This window comes from Bufo gargarizans, chromosome 3 (assembly GCF_014858855.1).
Source record: "Bufo gargarizans isolate SCDJY-AF-19 chromosome 3, ASM1485885v1, whole genome shotgun sequence".
NCBI lineage: Eukaryota > Metazoa > Chordata > Amphibia > Anura > Bufonidae > Bufo > Bufo gargarizans.
Genome location: NC_058082.1, coordinates 462,769,716 through 462,786,654, shown reverse-complemented (window position 1 = coordinate 462,786,654; position 16,939 = coordinate 462,769,716). Strand labels below are relative to the sequence as shown.

General features: G+C 44.6%; 1 protein-coding gene across 1 annotated transcript in view; it reads right to left on the bottom strand.

Annotated features, from left to right (window-relative positions):
• The window catches only part of LOC122930339 (leucine-rich repeat-containing protein 75A-like), a 355,789-nt gene that overhangs the window by 336,746 nt on the left and 2,104 nt on the right, over window positions 1-16,939 (bottom strand).

Genomic DNA, 16,939 nt, shown 5'->3' with positions numbered 1-16,939 from the left:
AAGAAGAGAAGTAGTAAAAAAGGAAGAAGAGAAGTAGTAAAAAAAAAAAAAGTACACTTTATTAAATGTGTGAGCTATATTTTGGGGCAAATTATAGGAATTCATCCATCAAAAAGAGGCCACCCAGACAAGTTGTGGAAGGGGTTGTCCTAGCTGGACAACTTCTCCAAGGAAGCCTCTTTGCAATCACATCTGCTATGGCTCTGGGCAGCTGTAGGTGGCAGCACATTTCCCCTGCAGTGGGTGGGCTATGCAACCTGAAATACCCAGCCTGCGGAATTCATTTGGTTAAATGGTAGGTAAAAGACGCATAGCTTTTGCAAAAGTATGAAACATTTATTAATATATGTGCACCAAGTGCAGTGGAATTACTAGGCCACATAAGATAGACCCTTGGGTCGGCTCTACTGTATCGCTCTAAACATTGGTCCAATAGTTTTTCACTCTTATAGGCAGTAATATATCTCAAGCAGTCAGTAAGCTGGAACAGACCTTTATGTGTGATGGCCCCTGAACTGAGAAGTTTATAAATTATAGCACTGAATTGCCTATAGGTGCCTGCTGAAAACCGATAGTATAAATACATAGAAGTTCAGAAACTTACAAGAGGTGTCTGGCAAAAAGCTGCACTATAGGAAAAAAATCTAGCAAAATGTAGCACCAGCTAGAGGTTACCTGAAGTCATTGTAGCAACCCAAAACCTCTATTACCAATGATATTGTAATGCAGGGCTAGCAATGGCGGCATCTCACTACCTCTGCTATACCATATAACTCATTCATCAATGTCTGCTCACTGCTATACCAATAGCCATTGAGCGGAATGGGACTGTACGCTTTGAGAAATCTGGTGAAATCTTTGACAAATGACCTCCTTAATAGCTAAATATCACTGGCATGTTCTATAATACAGACTAACATGAAAATGTCACTCTGCTCCTATTAAAATGAATATTCTACTATGGCACAGATGATATCATAGATGGATATTTAAAAATGTTTCTTAACGTATACCCTCTAAAAGCTAGTACTTCACTTCACAGGATACTGTGACATCACAAGAGCGAGTCAGGTAAGGTGCTATGACATCACAGGAAAACATCAGGTAAGCTGCGGTGATATCACAAGAGTGTTTCAGTCAGGTAAGCTGCTATGACATCACAGGGTAACATCAGATAAGTTATTATGATATCACAGAGTAAAATCATATAAATTGCTATGACATCACAGGGTAACAGGAGGTAAGCTGCTATGACATCACAGGATAACATCAAGAAAGTTGCTGTGACATCACAAGAGTTTTAAGTCAGGTAAGCCACTATGACATGACAGTGTAACATCGGGTAAGCTGCAAAGACCTCACAAGAGTCAAGTAAGCTGCTATAATAACCAAGGGCGATATCAGATAAGCTGCTATGACATCACAGGGTTACATGAAGTAAGCTACTTTGACATCACAGTGTAAGAAAGGTAAGCTTCTATGACGTCACAGAGTAACATCAGGTATGTTACTGTGCGCCCTTGCTTTTCCAGCTTCCTCAGCCAGCCCTTTAGTCTCCTCTTGACTAAGCATGGATTTGACAGTGCCAGTGCCAATGGATTTGACAGTGCCAATCAAGCAAAAGGAAGGGCTGGCAGAGGAAGCGGGAAGAGCATGGGTGCACAGAGAGGAATGGGTCCACTCTGGGGCACTTAACTTCTAATTTGCACATGGATTAAAAGTAGCTTTTCTCCAGAATAAAACAAATTGCTAAGTGAAAAGTATCATTATGTTCAGTGGCGATGGCCCTACAAGGCTTCTTGACTGTTTTTTGTGAATTTCCTGGTGACAGACTCCCTTTAAGGGGTTAAAAGATAAAGTATATTCGAAAGTTGGGAAACTTTTCATTTTAACAGAAGAAAACAAGCATTTAAAGCTGTTAGGCAATTTATCCCCAGCAACCAGTCTGTCTCAAATGACTGGACTGGTACGGTCATAGGAGAAGGTGAAGAGCAGACTGGCATCAGTCCCACTATGCCACCCCCCACATTAATCAGAAGCTCTTCATCTGTGCTGTCTAATGTAGTATTGTAGTATTGTAAATCTGGACCATCCAACGATGTAGGTGAAAGAAATGCGGCCAGTAAGTTCCCTGAAGAGGCAGTTAAAGATAGCTGGTGAAACATGTTGTAGCTGGCAGGTACTTCTGAGGGCTATTGTTAGAGCAGGGAGAGGTTTGAGAACTGGGTCTAACTAAAAAGTTATGGCTCTCGAAAGATGAGGAGGAAAATACAAGGGGTTGATATCTACCTATGTAATTATCTAATATTTTCTTCAGCAAACTGTAGTGATGGATTGTCACATGATGGATTTCGTTGACTTACAATAGGGTTAGTTGGGTTTCACCGAGGTCTTCTGCATTTTGAAGGCACACTCTATCTCAAAGGCCTACATCTTGCAACTGGGAGTACGTGGGAAGCATCCATGTTATTGCAAGGTGGATGCCTCTTGGTGGCAATTGCCCCCTATGCCTGATTTCAAACATATGCCATGACTGATATCATCCAATACATTGTCTTATAGATGCTAAAAGGTTCTAGTGCTTAAACTGTATATTTGGTCATTTTGGTACCATGCAAAAAAAAATTAAAAAAATAACAATTAAGGATAATTATTATTTGTAGGGCGAAGATTAAAGAGGACCTTTCATCTGAATATCTATAATCTAATTATTATACTACCTTATAGTGCGTCCCCCAGTGATGTCTTGTCAATTTTTTTTGTCCGCTGTGGTCCCCGTATCTTTTGGCGCCTCATATGCTAAGGAGGCGACTTGGTTATACTAGGTGTCGACTTGAAGTTCTCCTGGGCGTGGTTATCTTCTCCCTGGCTGCAAGCGCATCCAATCAGAGCGCCCCGCTCTTAGCCAGGGAGAAGGAGAGATTATCGCGAGAACTTGAGCTCCTTCTCCCTGGCTAAGAGCAGGGCACTCTGATTGGATGCGCTCGCACCCAGGAAGAAGATAACCGAGCCCAGGAGAACTTTAAGTCCCCGCCTAGTATAACCAAGTCACCTCACTAGCATATGAGACGCCAAAAGATACGGGGACCACACGGACGAACGGGGGGTTCTTTCGAAAAAAAAAAATTGCCAAGACATCATGGGGCCGCACTATAAGGTAGTATAATAATTAGATTATAGATATCCAGGTGAAAGGTCCTCTTTAACGAGTATCTGTCCCTAGGCTAATGCTGCTATATCTGAGGGACAGAGGCCATGATTCCAGCACTGGGTCACTTACTTTTCTCTCCATTCCTTTCATAAAAATACTGGTTGTCTGCTGAAGTGGAAGATACAGTAAGTGATGGAGTGCTCTCAATCCTGTGCACACTGTGGGGTCCTCGATATTTATGAGCTGTGGCTCCGCACATCCACTAAATTGACCTCTTTCTCCTTATGCACAGTACTAGACAGAAAGCTGTCCAACAGCAGCAGGAAGGCTTTTATAGGTGATTTCAGGGCTCTAGTATGTAGCCCTGAACTACTGTTACCAGAAAATCCTGCTGCACTCTCTAAGATGCTTTAGGACCCACCCCATACCTCTGTGCTCAATTACTACCCGCCCGCAGAAACACTCTTTACCCTACTACAACCACCCTCATCTTGTTTAATACATGGTCCAACAAATTTGCCAGGTTTCATTGTCTAGCATGCGCATAATGTGATGGTTGTGCCTGCGCTGTAAGGCTGGGTTCACATCAAATTTTTGTCATACGTTTAACGTACACAAGAAAACGTATACGTTATTGGATACCTCAGACAAATGCCATACAATGGCATTTGTCACCATAGATGTCTGTGAAGGTTCTCATTTATCCAGGTCATGGTATATATCTGTAAAGAATAAATCAAGGCAACTGGACGTACTGTAGATTTCTTGAAAACGTTTCACTCGTTCTTCCAATCATAATTGAGAAAGCTCGTTGGAAGAACGAGTGAAACGTTTTCAAGAAATCTACAGTACGTCCAGTTGCCTTGATTTATTCTTTACAGATATCTGTCACCATAGAGTTCTACTGTGAAAAAAAACATATATGTTAACGTACACATTTGTTTTGCTGGACTTTGAGGGATTAAAAAATGTGGTACACTATGCTTTCCCATCCTGCAAAAAAATGGATGCCGCAGTATCGCATCTATCTGAGGCAACTATTAACATATGCATTTTTTTGTGTACATTAGACTGGGTTCACATCACGTTTTTCCAATCCGTTTAACGTGTACAAAAAACATATACGTTAAACGGATGTCTCAGACTGATGCCACACAGTGCTATCTGTTCACCATAGTTCCATTGTAAAAAAAAAAAAAAAAGGATACTTTTTTTACTGGAATCTACAGGATACAAAAATGTGGTATGCTGCGTTTTTGTATCCTTTTTTTTCTAATGTATATGTCAAACGGTGGCATAAAACATTATGTGAACCCACCTTAAGAAGCACAGTCTTAGGGCTCATGTACACAAACTTATATTCTTTCCGTGTCTGTTCCGTTTTTTTTTGCGGACGTATGTGGAACCATTCATTTCAATGGGTCTGCAAAAAAAACGGAAGTTACTCCGTGTGCATTCCGTTTCCATATGTCCGTATTTCCGTTCCCCAAAAAATAGAACATGTCCTATTATTGTCCGCATTAGGGACAAGGATAGGACTGTTCTATTAGGGGCTAGATGTTCCGTTCCGCAAAATACGGAATGCACACGGACATCATCCGTATTTTTTGCGGATCAGTTTTTTTGTGGACCACAAAATACATACAGTTGTGTGCATGAGCCCTTAGCCCGCATATATATGTGACGTTGTGAAGATAACACATACATGGGCGGTGGAAACCAAGCAGCTACAATGTACGGCACGCGATCTTGTACCAGAATGGAAAAGAGAAAACTGGGTCAAGTGACCAACAACTGATTTGGCCTATGTTTGAGTCAAATTAAGTCAATTCTAAATGATTTGAACACTACAAGGTAAGATAACTAATAAAAAAGAAAGAAGCCCCAGACAAGAACATGTTAGGAACCCGTAGGGTATTTGTTCTACTATGAACATCCATTCACTAAATGAGAAGTCATCCAGATTTAAAAGCTGCTATTAATTTGAGAAACAGGTGACATGCTTTATTTTAGACATCATGTGCCTCATGAGAAACGTCACTTATAAAGCCTCATGCACGCGTCCGTGGAACACGGACCGTGAGATACCGGCCTGGATTCCGGCTGAGTGCAGGAGCGCACGGCGTCATTGGTTGCTATGACGCTTTGCGCTTCATGCTGACGCTGCTGTACAGTAACACACTGGTATAGATCATACGAGTGTATTACTGTACATCAGTGGCGTCACGAAGCGCACGGCGTCATAGCAACCAATGACGCCGTGCGCTCCTGCACTCAGCCGGAATCCAGGCCGGTATCTCACGGTCCGTGTTCCACAGACATGTGCATGAGGCTTAATACTATGACTGGTCTAAAATAGACACAACCTTTGTGCTGCGTAGCTCTAACGATCATGCCACCAGCACATTCACGCTCCATCTTAAGGTACTTTCACACCTGCGTTCACTGCGGATCCGTCTTGTGTCTGCACAGACTGATCCGCACCGATAATGCAAACGCTTGTATCCGTTCATAACGGATCCGTTTGCATTATTCAATAAAAAAAAAAAGTCTAAGGCCTCTTTCACACGGGCGTCATGTTTTTTGCCCGGATAAGAGGTGGGTGCGTTGCGGGAAAATGCACGATTTTTCCGCGCGAGTGCAAAACATTGTCATGCGTTTTGCACTCGCGTGAGAAAATCGCGCATGTTTGGTACCCAAACCCGAACTTCTTCACAGAAGTTCGGGCTTGGGATTGATGTTCTGAAGATTGTATTATTTTCCCTTATAACATGGTTATAAGGGAAAATAATAGCATTCTGACTACAGAATGCATAGTATAATAGTGCTGGAGGGGTTAAAAATAATAAAAAAGTTAACTCACCTTCTCCTCTTGTTAGCGTAGATCCCGGTCTGTTCTTTAGCTGTGGACTGAATGACCTGTGGTGATGTCAGATCACATGCTCCAATCACATGGTCCATCACCGTGGTGATGGAGCATGTGATCTGACGTCATCAAAGGTCCTTTAGCCACAGCTAACGAACAGACCGGGATCTACGCGAACAAGAGGAGAAGGTGAGTTAACTTTTTTATTATTTTTAACCCCTCCAGCACTATTATACTAAGCATTCTGTATTCAGAATGCTATTATTTTCCCTTATAACCATGTTATAAGGGAAAATAATACAGTGAATAGACTGTCACCTAGAACCCATGCGTGAAAATCGCACCGCATCCGCACTTGCTTGCGGATGCATGCGATTTTCACGCAACCCCATTCATTTCTATAGGGCCTGCGTTACGTGAAAAACGCACAAAGAGGAGCATGCTGCGATTTTCACGCAACGCACAAGTGATGCGTGAAAATCACCGCTCGTGTGCACAGCCCCATAGAAATGAATGGGTCAGGATTCAGTGCGGGTGCAATGCGTTCACCGCAAGCATCGCACCCGCACGGAAAACTCGCCCGTGTGAAAGGAGCCTAAGTCAAAACGGATCTGTCTTGACTTACATTGAAAGTCAATGGGGGACGGATCCATTTTCAATTGCACCATATTGTGTCAGTGAAAAACAGATCCCTCCCTATAGACTTACATTATAAGTCAGGACGGATCCGTTTGGCTCAGCATAGTCAGACGGTCACCAAAACGCTGCAAGCTGCGTTTTAGTGACCGTCTAAAAAACGCAACAGAGACCAAATGCAGCCAAATTGATGCATTCTGAGCGGATCCTTATCCATTCAGAATGCATTGGGGCTGAACTGATCCTTTTTCGGCCGCTTCTCAGAGCTCTGAGCAGACCCAGAAACGCCAGTGTGAAAGTAGCTTTAAAGACTAAACAAAAAAATGTCCTAACATGTAACGTAATCTTCTAACAAACATGCGGCATGTCACCTGCAACTATTTTCAGATCCTTCCTTGGGTCACTTTCCATGGCAGTATTTCGCATCGGCATTAGGGTACTTTCACACTAGCATTTTTCTTTTCCGGCATAGAGTTCAGGATGCATCAGGATGTCTTCAGTTCAGTCTTTTTGATGATCAGGACAGAGATAATACCACAACATGCTATGGTTTTATCTCCAGCCAAAAAAACTGAACACTTGCCTGAATGCCAGATCCATTAATGTATTAATGCCGGATCCTGCATCCAAAATACCTAATCGGTCCTTCCTCCACAGACCGAAAAAACGGTGAAAAAAATAAATACCGGATCCGTTTTTCCGGATGACACCGGAAAGACGGATCCGGCATTTCAATGCATTTGTAAGACGGATCAGGATCCTGATCAGTCTTACAAATGCCATCAGTTGGCATACGTTTTGACGGATCCGGCAGGCAGTTCTGGCGACGGTGCAGATCTTTCCATTATACATTTTCTCTTTGTGTGTTCAACTTTTCCACTACATTTTGGAAGGTACTACTTGTCCTTGCAGAGACCAGCTACGGTAGAGAGACTTACAGGCAATGCTCCCTGGTAAAAATATACAAAATAGCTCTCCTCTAGGAGAATGAAATGTGTCTCTACAGTAGCACCTATAGCTACCCTGTAAATGAATCTCTAACCCCTTAAGAGGAAGTATGGCATGGGCTCACATGCTGAGCTTGCTGAATATGGGGCAGGTGCTGTAGGGCCGACTGGAAACTTAGAGTGGCCCTGGAAAAAAATAAAATAAAAGTGGCCCCATGTTGTAGGTGTAACCAGGGGCGGACAGGCCATAGACCCTACAGGGAAATTTATTAGTGGGAAAGTCCTCCGCCTCGTGTGTACATAGCGATCTGATGCTTTCGGCATTAGATAATTGTAGGAGGTTCAGGACTGCATCTGGCTGGTGGCAGAAAGTGTCCTCCAACATTCAACTGTATTACCGTCCTGCCGTCCACTGTGGTATTTGGTTCTGCTGGGGCGGTGTTTTGTGCTGCACTAAAGTATCTTTGGCTCACCTGCTTCTGTTGTCTCTGCCTATTAAGGTTGGCCCTGCCTTATGTCATTTTGCACCCACCTACAATATGGGGCCACTTTTAGTTTTTTTTCCAGGGCCACTTTAAGTTTCCAGTCCGCCTCTGCGTGTAACCAAATTGACAGAAGGTGGGGCAACACAAGTAGCCACGGCCTGCAATTCTGTAGTGCAGGACAAAATCCCGCCTCAGAAGAACCAAATACCACAGTGCAGCACAGAATACTGCCACCTTCACCACAGTATTCAACTGTATCACCTTCCTGAGGACGCTGACACAACTGAATTCAGGAGGGCATCTGTGGCTACTGGTCAGGTGCTTAAAGGGAACCTGTCACCGGGATTTTGTGTATAGAGCTAAGGACATGGGTTACTAGATGGCCGCTAGCACATCCACAATACCCAGTCCCCATAGCTCTGTGTGCTTTTATTGTGTAAAAAAAAAAACGATTTTATACATATGCAAATTAACCTGAGATAAGTCAGAGCTTGAAAATATGACTCTTCTCTGGTCACACAAGTAAGATATGACTCTTTTATGTTAATTTGGATATGTATCAAATCAGGTTTTTTTTACACAATAAAAGCACACAGAGCTATGGGGAATGGATATTGCGGATGTGCTAGCGGCCATCTAGCAACCCATGTCCTCAGTTCTATACCCCAAATCCTGGTGACAGGTTCCCTATAAGTACCTGATGTTCCTAGCATTAATTAATACTCTGAGCATCAGATCCTTATGTACCTGGCTGGCGGCCATGAGCAGGGCTTGGGTGCCCCCTGGGCATCAGCCCAACTGGAAATTCCCAAGTAGGGTCTATGGCCTGTCCACCCCTGGGTGCTCAGTGTATAATACAGCTGACACCCAACAGCAGTGACGGGGAACAAAGATAACATTGACCCTGGTCATTTAATCCCTGCTCCTGTCAATTGTGATTTCAGCATCATGAGGTTAGACAGAAGGATGGTGTTCTACTGTCGGAGCCCCCACGGCTCCAATCTGGTTTTATGACAGCCTGGACCTTTTGAATGCTCCTAGGCCTCATAGCAAGCTGTTTGCGAAGACAAGCCTAAGGCATGGCCTGAGATGCTGCTTGTAAAATTCTCATAGACGAGTATTCTATTGCAGTCAATGGGAAAGCAATCAGAAGATCACACGTACAAGTTTCCAAAATATAAAAACGTACTCAAAAATATTTAAAAAAAATACAAAAATATAAAAAATTCCAATTTCTCAATTTTACACATAAAAATAAACATAAACATATTACTGCATCTAAAATATAACAATAGTTATCACCAAAACGTAAAAACATAAAAATAGCCAATTTGCTGGGGGTTTTTTTCACATTACCCCTCAAAAGATTAATTAAAACAATGACCAAAAAGTAACATCTACTCGAAAAGTGTACTCCCACAAAAAATATAGCCCTCAGAGTTATGGCTGCCAGAATATAGAGATGCAAAAAAAACAAAAAAACTTTTTTTGAAGTAGTAAAATATAATAGAAATCACAGTATATAAATTTGCTATCGCCATGACTGTACCAACCCGCAAAATGAAGGACATCATGTCATAAATTTTTTTTTAAACAAAACTTTATTGGCATTGCATAATAATATGGATATACACATCACAGAGAAGTTCACCTTCATGGTGAGACACTTTGACATGCCATACATAAGAAAGCTCGTATCCATCTTCCCAGGAGAGAGCTCCCACATATCATGTCATTTTTAGCACACAGAGAACACTATAAACACAAAACCTAAAAAGCCATGGTAGAATTGAATTTTCCATTTTTATTTCAACCCACAAAGATTTTTTTTCCTGTTTTCCAAAGCAAGCTATAGTAAATCAAATGGTGACATTAAAAATACTACTTGTCCCACTAAAAAATAAGCTGTCATATGTCTTTGTGAAAGGAAAAGTTTAAACATTATGTCTCTTGGAAGTTTGGGAGGAAAAAACTAAAACTGGACCAATCTTAAGGGGTTAACAGAGCCTTGAGGCATGAGTAGAGATATTAGTGAAACAGGAGTCAGCCATATGTAGACAGATGTTTTTGCTCCAGTACAGAGTAGGTTTATGACAGTCTAATAGAGATGCTTGTGAAACATTTTTTGGAAGGTACAATTTCTACTAGAGAGGACCCAGCTGTTGTAGGACGTCTTACATACTATGCTTCTTAGGAAAAAGAATGCAAAATAGCTCTCCTCCAAAAGTAAGAACACGGTTTCCTTACTACCACCTATAGGTGACTACCCTGTAAGCTGATGGCCATCCTATAACATCTCCTTGAGGCATGACTTCAAGGAGAACCAGTACTTTCCAAAAGCCCCTTCAAAAGCATCTCACCCAGCTAACCAGAACTGAATACTGTACCAATGAAGAGCAAGAACCGTCCGGCCTACAGATTGATGTGGTTGATATCACTCGTCATGCCTCAAGGCTCTATTACTGATCAAGCACAGGCTTAAAATGCTGGTAAAAAATACTGATGGTGTTACAATCTATGGATGTGGACCACTGTGCCAACCACCCAGGAGTAGTAGGCTGCTAACCCATGGGGATTAGTGACACCAGAGCTGAGTACCAGAGGAATCAGTCTAAGGACTTGTTCACATGACCGTGCCGTGTTTTGCAGTCCGCAAATTGCGGATCCGCAAATCACGGATACCGCCCGTGTGCCTTCCGCAATTTGCAGAACGGAACAGGAGGCCTATTATAGAAATGCCTATTCTTGTCCACAAAACGGACAAGAATAGGACATGCCTCCATTTTTGCAGGGCCACGGAACGGAGCAACCGTGCGTGTGCTGTCCGCATCTTTTGCGGCCCCATTGAAGTGAATGGGTCCGCACACGAGCCGCAAAAAAAATGCGGCTCAGATGCCGACCAAAACCACGGTCGTGTGAACAAGCCCTAATTGGTAGTCAGGAACAGGCTGAGGTCAAAGTCCAGGAAGACAGCTGTCAGTATACTAACAGGTAAATGGATTACAGCTCAGACAGCAAGCTAAGGCAGAACCTAGCAGGACCTGTATTGATCAGGCAAAGAGTGAGAGCAACAAGCAGGTATTTAAAGGGGAGCTGATGAACTAAGTCAACAGGTGGACAGCAGCACACAACGCAAGGAGAGAAGCGGTATAACCCCTACAGTGCTGACCCTGAAGTGAAATACACTGAACTAAGCTGCTGTTCTCACATATACACCGGACAGACAGACACATAGCGAGTAGAGCAGCCGACACAGGTCCACTGTGTAACTGATATTTAAAAGTGGTGCTGGTCATAAGATCTCAACAGCGAGCCTTCAAGGCTCCAGGGAAATCAAATTTCCTTTAACCACAAAGAAAAGTACATAGAGGCCTGTACTATGTGATTGTCTTGTAAAGATGCAATACCAGCAAAAACATCCTGTACAAGTGGTCCATTATTGGAATACAGGCTACCACAAATAGCATCTGCAAGCAAGGTATCTGAATCTGGCCGTAGTGTGCATGCCACTCCAGACGCGATAATAAAGTGCGAGTGGTTTCTGACAGCTCCTTATCTCACTGGCCATATTGAAATAACGTGAATACACAAGAGAGTCACACATGTAAACTGATGGGGGGAAACGGGACGACTATTTTATGTTGTTGAGCGTGAGGAAACAGTCTACGCAATTTCTAATAATCACACGTGATTTCTGCTCCTACACAGGCATTCTGGTAAATCAGTTTCCTTATCAGCCTTCAGTTGTACAGGAGAGCTGGAAGTTGAAAACCCAGATAAAACATTTAAAGGGGTTGTCTGGGTTCAGAGCTGAACCTGGACATACCCAGAATTTCACCCAGGCAGCCCCCCCTGACAAGAGCGCAGGGCAAAGGCATTATCAGGAGTTCCGGTGACGAACCGGGCTCTCCTTAGAGCTGCCAGACAGAGGCTTCCGCACAGCAGTGTATTCGGTGACGTCACCGGCACTGATGGGCGGGCTTTAGCGCTGCCCTAGCCTGTAAAAGGGCTAAGGCAGCGCTAAAGCCGGCCCATCAGAGCCAGTGACGTCACCGAATACATGCTGGGTGGAAGCTTCTGCCTAGCAGTGTATTATTGTAAATAAAAAATCCCTTGGCCTGCACAATTTAGCGTAGGGCAAGGGAGCGCATCGGAGCATGTCATGAGGGGCTGCCTGGGTGGAAATATGGGTATGTCCGGGTTTAGATCTGAAATCCGGACAACCCATTTAATACATATGTCTTGTAATCTAGTGATAGACAGCTTCATGTTACCTAGTAACACTCATTTTATTAAGACACATCTCAAACAAGAACAACAGCAGTCATTTGTGCTCACATGGAAGAGGATATACAAGCAAATAATAACAAGCCGCTGTTCTCCTGCTTACCACCGTGGTCTTACGGCCAGTGCTTCCCATTCACCACTGAAGTCCTGGGCCCTGTCTGTGTTAGTACTGTTGTTCTGGGATCCACTCCATAGTTTCCTCTCAGCCCTGGCAACAGCATGCTTGCTGCTTGTTTCCTGCAGCACTTCCTTAAGGGCCGGCGCGCAACACTTCCTGGGCTTTTATGGGTTAGGTCATGTGACCTCGCTGACCAATCCTAGCCCTCCTGCATATATCCCATATATAAGTGACTCAGCACCCTTCCCAGATGCCTCAGTGTTAAGGTCCTTGTGTCCTGCTAAGGTTCCTGATTTCCGCCTGTGTTCCGGATTCGTATCTGTATTCCTGGACTCTACTACCTGTTAGATCCCTGCCTGCTTGCCTTGACTCTCCTGTTGCCGATCCGGATTGCCTGACCTGTACCTGTGCCGCTTGCCCTCATCTTTTGCCTGTCTGACTAAACCTCTGTCTCATCCTTCGGTTCTGCACCTCTGGTACATATCTCAGGTACCTTCTGGTCCACCTGGACCAGCTGTCTCATGTGCCTACCCTCCTCAAGAGGTAGCGACCTGGTGTTCCTCTAGGGAAAGTCTATCTCCACCACCAGGGGTACTGTGAAGATCGAAGGGTTCCCTTAAAACAACACCCTTAGAGGAGGTAGAACACGTGACACAGTGGGTTCACACCCGCTGATGCGTGACAATGAAAACAAAAAATACATGAATTAATTAATGTAAAAAGTGAAAATAAGGCTAATATATAAAGCTGAGTGTATGTATGTGTGTGTGTGTATGTATGTCCGCTAAAGGAATCCGCACGTCGCATTTACAATTATGAAATTTGTCACACGGGAAGGTACATCAGGTGTCCACGAAGGTTTTAGACCGTGTCTCAGCTCTCTAGGACGTACCGTTCCTGAGATAGTCCCAAAAAATGCATTAGCCAATAGAATCCTGGTCCCCATGACCTACATTAGCCAATAGAAGCCTACAAGTTTTCCTCTTCATATCCCAACTGCCATTCACACGGTCACATGTCCCTTATCAGCCAATAGAAGCTGGCAGGTCCTTAGTCTCCACATACACACAGTTTTACACCAGGTTTCCATAACATCACAGTCATTTTTCTTCACTGCTGCAGGTCAGTTTTAAAGGGGTAGGGAGCTGTGGATGACACTGTTAAGGGAGCGGAGTGCTGTGAAGGTCACAGTTCAGGGACAGGTAGGGTGGCATTCAGACCACTCTCAAAAGACGGACTTAAAAACCCCACCCCCAGGCCCCGCTAAGCCATGCCCCTGATCTGGTTAGGCCACGCCCCCTCCCTCTCTGCAGTCAGTAAAAATCTACTTCTATCAGCTGAAGGGGTGGGAGGGGGTGACTTTCTCCCTGCAGCTCACTCTCAGACAGCACAGTGCTGCTGTCTGAGAGTGAGCTATTTAAAAGAACATCCCTGTGTCTGTCCAGGCCCTGCGCCGGATGGAGGAAAGGGAGTCTGTAAGCCAGAATGTCAGGCCTAAAACCTCTGGCCACCCTAGGGGCAGGCTGCTGTGGAGGTCACAGTTAAGTGGATGGTCCGCTATAGAGGTGAGTGTTAAGGGGTGGGGTGCTGTAGAGGTCACTGTTAAGGGGGCGAGGTGTTGTGGAGGTCACATTTTAAGGGAACAGAGCTCTGTAGAGGTCACTGTTAAGGTCACTGTTAATGGCACTGTTATGGGGCACTGTGGATGTCACTGTTATGGGGCACTGTGGATGTCACTGTTATGCGGGCCCTGTGGAGGTCACTGTTATGGGGGCCCTGTGGAGGTCACTGTTATGGGAGCACTGTGGCTGTCACTGTTATGGGGGCACTGTGGATGTCACTGTTATGGGGGCCCTGTGGATGTCACTGTTATGGGGGCACTGTGGAGGTCACTGTTATGGGGGCCCTGTGGCTGTCACTGTTATGGGGGCACTGTGGATGTCACTGTTATGGGGGCACTGTGGTTGTCACTGTTATGGGGGCACTGTGGTTGTCACTGTTATGGGAACACTGTGGATGTCACTGTTATGTGGGCACTGTGGATGTCACTCAGTATAAGAGCTCAGTATAAGTGATAGGGCTAATGCACAGAACCATATGTGTTTTGAGGTCTGCAAGTCGCGGATCGACTAAATATGGTTGCTGTCTGTGTGCGATTTTGACTTTTTTTTGCAGTCCTATTGAGTTCTATGGGTTTTAGATCTGCATTATGAGGACCAGAATAACACATGTTCTATATTTTGCTGAACTGACATACAGATGTGGAAAGCACAGGGACGTTATCAGTGTGTTTTCTACATCCGTATGTCAGTTCCAGTACAGATAGAACATGTCCTATTCTGGTCCTCAAAATGAGATCCTCAAATTCATAGAACTCAATGGGACTGCAAAAAATGGGGATCGGAAAATGGATACGGTTATGTGCCTAAAGGTTTAGATACACAGCTCAGCAGGATGTATGATACAAAATGGAATTAGATACACAGCTCAGCTGGCTGTATCATAGAAGATGGGATTAGATACACACTTCAGCAGACAGTATCGCACACAACAGGCTCTGTATCAGGCACACATACATGTTAGGATTAGATACAGATGTGTTTGGACGTGCTTGCTGATTCCAGCTGTTTATTACACTCTGGAGATGGTGAGGGAAGAGCCCGTGGACGGTCAGTGACGGGATTTAGACACTGAGTGAGAAGCAGATTCATGTCTGGATCTAGAAAGATAGAGACAGGAGTAAGGGCTCTTTCACACTTGCGTTATTGTCTTCCGGCATAGAGTTCCGTCGTCGGGGCTCTATGCCGGAAGAATCCTGATCAGGATTATCCTAATGCATTCTGAATGGAGTGAAATCCATTCAGGATGTCTTCAGTTCCGGAACGGAACGTTTTTTGGCCGGAAAAAATAGCGCAGCATGCTGCGCTTTTTGCTCCGGCCAAAAAAACTGAAGACTTGCCGCAAGGCCGGATCCGGAATGAATGCCCATTGAAAGGCATTAATCCGGATCTGGCCTTAAGCTAAACGTCGTTTCGGCGCATTGCCGGATACGACGTTTAGCTTTTTTAGAGTGGTTACCATGGCTGCTGGGACGCTAAAGTCCTGGCAGCCATGGTAAAGTGTAGCGGGCAGCGGGGGAGCAGCATACTTACCATCCGTGCGGCTCCCGGGGCGCTCCAGAGTGACATCAGGGCGCCCCACGTGCATGGATGACGTGATCGCATGGCACGTCATCCATGCGCATGGGGCGCTCTGACGTCATTCTGGAGCGCCCCGGGAGCCGCGCGGACTGTAAGTATACCGCTCCCCCGCTCCTACTATGGCAACCAGGACTTTAATAGCATCCTGGGTGCCATAAAACACTGAAAGCATTTTGAAGACGGATCCGTCTTCAAATGCTTTCAGTACACTTGCGTTTTTCCGGATCCGGCGTGTAATTCCGGCAAGTGGAGTACACACCGGATCCGGACAACGCAAGTGTGAAAGAGGCCTGGGGGGCGTGGCCAGCCTGTGACTCATCTCTGTGCAGTGCAGCCAGGCTTGTGTATCAATAAAGTTATGTATTCAACAAAATAAGAAGGGAAGAAAGTAAACAGATCTGCCAGGATGATGTGATGTCTTCCAGGGAGGAAGGAAAGCTCAGACATGAAAACAGGTATTGGGGGCATATGTATGCATGGTGAGGGGTGTTAGGAGCACCTAAAAAGAATTTTGATTTTGGGACCGGACAACCTCTTTAAATGAAATAGATAAAATCTACCCGTGCGAAGCCGGGTTCTTCTACTAGTAATAATATAAAGACAAAGTAAAAACAGCATAAGTAACAATAATAAAAATTATTATTATTATTTATCATTATTTATGTACAGCCATCACAGTTTAAAAATTATAATAAGAATTCTGTCCCTTATGTAAAGCGAAATTCGCAAATATATTCACAATTGTTCCACTAACAAGATGGTGTGAGGTGTATTCCTCTGGGGTTAGGCTACTTTCACACTAGCGTTCGTCGGTCCGCTCGTGAGCTCCGTTTGAAGGAGCTCACGAGCGGAGCAGAACGCTTCCGTCCAGCCCTGATGCAGTCTGAATGGATGCGGATCCGCTCAGACTGCATCAGTCTGGCGGCGTTCAGCCTCCGCTCCGCACGGCCAGGCGGACAGCTGAACGCTGCTTGCAGCGTTCGGGTGTCCGCCTGGCCGTGCGGAGGCGTGCGGATCCGTCCAGACTTACAATGTAAGTCAATGGGAACGGATCCGCTTGAAGATGACACCATATGGCTCAATCTTCAAGCGGATCCGTCCCCCATTGACTTTACATTGAAAGTCTGAACGGAGCCGCTCAGGCTACTCTCGCACTTAGAAATTTTTCTAAGTTATTAATGCAGACGGATCCGTACTGAACGGAGCCTCCGTCTGCATTAATATGATCGGATCCGTTCAGAACGGATCC